Genomic DNA, 6,000 nt, shown 5'->3' on the forward strand with positions numbered 1-6,000 from the left:
AAGATTTTTTTCTTCTTTGCTTTCAGTGTTTTGTAGTTTTAGGTTTTACATTTAGATCTATAATACATTTAATGTTAATTATTGTACATGAGGTATGGATCAAGTTTAATCTTTTACATATAGATGTCCAAATTTTCTGGCACCATTTTTAAAAAAGACTATCCTTTTCCTATTAAGTTACTTTGTCATCTTTGTCAGATAAAAAAAATTGACCATGTTTGTGTGGTCCTTATTTTCTGAATTTTCTATTCTGTTCCAACAATCCATATATCTAGCTTTTCACTAATACCACACTATCTTGAGTTCTGCTAAAATAAATACACCACACAGCAGGTATAAACCACATTGAGCCAAATATATGACAATAAGCACTAAGGATCATAAGTTGGAATAAATAGAATTTCACTTTTACAAAGTTCTCACATTGTGAACTATTTGAAGGCAGATTAAGTTCATGGAGTATATTGTATTCTTTAGAACCACCACTTAGAGATATAACTAAAAACAAAAAAAACATTAATATTAAAGATAGAAATGGAATACTAAAAAACCTTGAATTTCTCCAAAGATGTAAGAAAAGAAGCTCTCTCACTTGCTATAGATCCAAAATTCCAATTTCCTACTGTGTACCAAAAGATGCTCTGCATATTCAGAATATTTATCAACATTGTCAAGTATTTAATGAATATCTACTGTGTTATAGACATTGTGTCAGGCACTAGGTAAATAGTGATGAATAAAACAGGCATGGACATCACCTTCATGGAGCTCAGAATCCAATGGGAAGACAGACATTGAAAATGCTTACAAATAAATATAATTTCAAATTCTGATAAATGCAATTAGAAATCAAACAACAGGATGCTATGAGATATAAAGAACAAAAGTAGTAGACAATATCAGAGCTCTCCTCCTAGGTCTGTGGGAGAATTTTACTTCCCTATTCCTTAAAAGTACATGTGCTAGTGCTTTGGCCAGTGAAATACAGGCAGAAATGATGCATCATTTCTAAGCAGGAGCATTTATCTTTTTTGTGATTGTTCTCAAATACAATTGTCTCCATTTCCCCACAACCACTTTCCCCTGCCCTACCCACTCCCACTTTCCACCCTCAATCCTACCCCCTTTGGCTTTGTCTATGTGTTATTTATACAAGGTACAGGATTATCCTTGATGATCCTTCCCCTACTTTCCCCATTATTCCTCTCCCACCTCCCCTCTGGTTACTGTCAGTTTGTTCTTTATTTGAATGTCTCTGGTTATAGATTGCTTGTTTTTGTTTTGTAGATTAGGTTCCACTTATAGGTGAGATCATATGGTATTTGTCTTTCACTACCTGGCTTTTTTCACTTAGCATAATGCTCTCCAGTTCCATGCATGCTGTTGCAAAGGGTAGGAGCTTCATATTTAAGCAGGAGCATTTAAAAATCAGTTCACTGGTCCTCCATGTGCTCTTCCTCACCTCAGCAAGAAGAGGCCTCATGTTGAAATTGGAGCAACAGTCAATGGTGAAGCCTCTTTTGAATCAATTTCTGAGTAATAGATAAGAAGAGGTCCCTTGCCAACTCACCCTGGACATAATGTAAAAAAATAATAATTCTTTGTTCTAAGTTACTGACATCTCAGTGTTGTTAAAATAACATAATCTAGTCTAATCTAACTAACAGAGTAATTATAGAAAGGCTTTTATGGCCAGACCTAAAAGAAATGGGACATAGAGTAAAAGTTTTGGAAGAAAAATTCAGGTTAGTGTACATTTTATAGATTGCATTAAGACCTTTGACTGTGAGAATTATGAAAAGTTATGTTGTTCTGATAGAAATGGGCATGCCTCAGCACTTCATTGTCCTGATGTACAACCTGTATTGTGAATAGGAAGCCACTGTCACAACACAATACAGAGAAACAGAATGGTTTCCTATAGGCAAAGGTGTCAGAGAAGGGTGCACTTAATCTCCCTATTTAATTTGTATGCAAAACACATCACATGAAAGGCTGGGCTAGACTCAGAGGAAGAAGGATTAAAAATCAGTGGAAGAATTATCAATAACTTAAGATATATAGATAAAGCCACCTTACTGGCAGAAATTGGCACTGATTTAAAACAACTTTTGATGAAAGTAAAAGAAAAAAATGTCAAAGTAGGACTGACTTTGAACATCAAGAAGACAAAAATCATGATTACAGAAGAAATATACATCTTTAACAGAAACAATGAAGACATCAAAATTGTTAAAGATTTTACTTCCCTTAGTTCAGTAATTCAAATGGAGATAGCAGCCAAGAAATCAAGAGAAACGCAGCAATAGAAGGATTAGAAAAGATCACCAAGAGCAAAGATGTGTCATTAGAGACCAAGGCTAAGATCATACATACCCTCATATTTCTGGTTACTACATATAGATGCAGAAGTTGAACAGTGAAGAAAGCTGATAGGGAAAAAATTAATTCATTTCAAACATGATGTTGGGTCCTCACTGGGTGGCTCAGTTGGTTGGAGCATTGTCCTGTACATGAAAAGGTTATGGGTTCAATTCACTGTCAGGGCACATACCTAGATTGCAGTTTCGATCCTGGTTGGGGCACATACAGGAGGCAACTGATCAATGTTTCTCTCCCCATCTCCCCCTCTCCCCCTCCCTCCCCTCTCCCCCTCCCCCCTCCCCCCTCCCCCTTCCCTTTTCCTCTCTCTCTAAAATCAACAAACATAATATCCTTGGGTGAGGATTAAAAAAGAAATGTGTTCGCAGAAAACTCTGTGGACACACTGGACCACCAGAAAGATAAACAAGTGGTTCACAGAGCAAATTAAGCCTGAAACATCTGGACTAGACCCACAGGCAAAAAAAGAGGGGAAAAAACAAATCTGAAGGTGTTCTATTTGGGGCACATCATGAGAAGGCAGGGTTCTTTGGATCAGAGAATAATGCTGGGGAAAAGAGGAAGCAGGAAGACAGAAGTTCAAATATGAAACTGACTCTATAAGAGAAGCCATAAACATGATTCTACAGGAACTAAGCAGGGCTGTTGAGGACAGGACATTGTGAACATCACTTTCATAGAGTTGCCAAGAGTCATAGTCAAAAAAAATGGCACCATTAGACACACACAGAGGTGTGGAGAGTACGCCCAACAAAGAGAATAGCAAATCCAAAAGCTTTGACGCAATAAAGACATTGATTCATTTGCAGAATGGAAAGAACACCAGAAGTGTATGGCAGAGTGAGCAATGCGGGGGAAGTACTCAGGAATGAAAGTGGGGAAGTGTTCAGGACCAGGGCCAGGTTATTCAGGTCTTAGAGACAATGTTCAATATTTTGGATTATCTTCTAAAGGCAGTAAACCTCAATGCCCTTGAGGTTTTTACATAATGCAAAGATGTTTACATTTCAATTCCTCTGGACAGTATGGGGAGAATGGGTTGGAACTTGGGGAGAAAGTAGAAACCACAAGACCCACCTGGAGACCATTTTAGCAGTCAGCAGGATATGCCATGGCTTGCAGAGGTAGTCACAGTGAAAATAGAAAACAGGGATGATTTGAGAGTTAGAACTGATGAATGAGATAATGATAGAATACAAGGAAGAAGAAAGATGAAAAGTAGAGAATCCAAAGTAATAGTCAAATGACTGACTCCAATGTGTCAATAAGGAAAAGGAGATTGGAAATTTCAGATCTCTAAGAAAAGGACTCAACATTTTTCATAACGCCCGACAAAAGTAATTTCTGACTTTAGCAAAGGCAGCTAGGTAAAGTGTTGAGAGTGCAATCCAGGCTGGACTGACTTGAAGAGTGACTGAAAATGGAAAACGAGGGTGATAATAGACAACTCTCATTAGAGAGGCTAAGACAAAGCACAGACATAAAGGACAATTGCGGGGAGGTGATATGGTTTCAAGGGAAGGCTTTTGTTGCTTTTTATTTCTTAATGAGAGACACAAGAACATCTTCAACTGTCAATAAGACATATTCTGAACAATGGAACTCCCTTTTATACCCCAAGCTGTATCTCCACATAATCACACACCTAATCAGTTGCCAAATTATGTTTTCCATCCTTAAATATATCTCTTGAATCCATTCTCTTCTCTCCATTTTATTATCTTTGCATTAATTAAAACTTTTATGTCTCTTTACAGAGCTTCTATTATAGTATCTATCCAGAGGTTACCAAACTGCAAGGTTAAGGGTATACATTGTCCAGAAAAAGTCCAGCCATTGTTAATATAAGTAGAACGGTTGCATGACATACAGGTAATCTTGGCAGCCAAGGAGAGTGGACTGGCATGTGTATGCATAAACAATGACAACTTTACTGCACTAGTAGGAGGTGGGCAGTAGCCACAATTGAGTGAGCGTATGTACTGTGTGTCTGTCACATTCAAAATGACTGAGCAAGTAGAGCAATAAATCTATCAGATTTTGTGTTAAGCTTGAACATTGCTCCATGGAAAGTATTTGGATGACTCAGAAGGCTTTCGGGGACAATGCAAAGAGTGAAGAGCAAATGAAAGTGTGACACAAATGTATCAAAGATGGTCAAGAATCTGTTAAAGGAATCCATGTTCTGGAAGGCCTGCAACAAGCAGAACACCTGAGAATGCTGAACGTGTATGGGCTGCAATCAACAAAGATCAGTGACTGACAGTGCACCCAATCTTTGTACATGCTGCTCTTGCTTTTGCTCATGACTCCATGCGTTTCTACATGCTGATCTCTCTGCCTGGTCTGGCTTCTCTACTAACCATCCACTCATACTCTTCCTTTGTCTAATGTTTACTCATCCTTCCAAAAAAATCATATCACCTCCTCTTGGAAACCTTGCCAGATTCCATTTGTACTAATTAGCTTGTCCACATTCTCCCATACTACTCTGTTCATACTCCTTCAAACACTTACCAAAAATAAGTGTTCCTTCTACCAGATCTTTAGGAAAAAATTATTATATCTATATAAACAAGTTCTAACCCATCTAGGACATGTTAGGAGTTTCATAAATATTTAAGTGTATGAATGAATAAGCCAGTGAATTAATGGTCTGAGGAAAAGTCCAGGCCCTTTAGAATGCTATTCAAGGCTCTTCACACTTGACATCTGTCCCCCAGCTGGACTTCTAGCTCAGCTTTTGCTGTCTTACAAACATACCCTGTGCTATACCCAAATGCATGTGCTAGAGAGGGATTCAGTAAACTGACATGGCAATGACAGCAGGGGTGGAGGCAGGGCAGAAGACAGAGGTAACAGAGGTGAGGACTTCAAGGAACTGAGGTGGCAGGACAAGGATGAGTCATCCCTGTGGATATTAATATTCAAAAATTATAACAGAAGTGGTGGTAAGAGACCATCATTCAGGTGCTGAAGTCATTAAAATACAAGGGAAAGTTACAGTCATAAATTACTACAAGGAGTGATGGGCAATAAGATACTTCAAAAGCCCTGAGAAGGGGGGAAGGTAGGTGATAGATGAACTCTGGGTGGAAAACAACAATAATGAAAAAGCAAAACACCCACCTCACTTCCAAGCCAAGAATATGTGAGGTATGACAGGAAATAAATAGGAAGCCACCACTAAGGGCAACACATCACAATATAATGCTTCTGATAATAACCCTTGTAGCAGCACAGTTTATATATAATCAATCATTAAGAGCAATTCATTCCAAGAAGGATTATTCAGCTGCTATATGATGAGTGAAGGTGTTATAGAATTAATGTACAGAATAGATGAAGTGGGTGAACACCTGAAAAGGTGTTTTCCACCTCACAAAAAGGTAACTATGCTATCACGACATTCATTTTGTCTTCACCTGTCTTCAGAATCACACCAAGAACAAAGTCTCCTTTTAACAAATCTCAGAACTAAGCCCCCTAATTCCATCATCTGCCAATCAAATCACTGGAACCAAATTTTAGAGTGCATGTTTCTGCCCATGCACAAAGGTGGCTTACTATCTGATGATGAACCCTCTTTCATGCATTTTGGACAACTATACAGGTTCC

Source organism: Phyllostomus hastatus, unplaced genomic scaffold, assembly GCF_019186645.2.
Source record: "Phyllostomus hastatus isolate PE091 unplaced genomic scaffold, TTU_PhHast_1.1 phas_scaffold_501, whole genome shotgun sequence".
In the NCBI taxonomy this organism is placed as follows: Eukaryota; Metazoa; Chordata; class Mammalia; order Chiroptera; family Phyllostomidae; genus Phyllostomus; species Phyllostomus hastatus.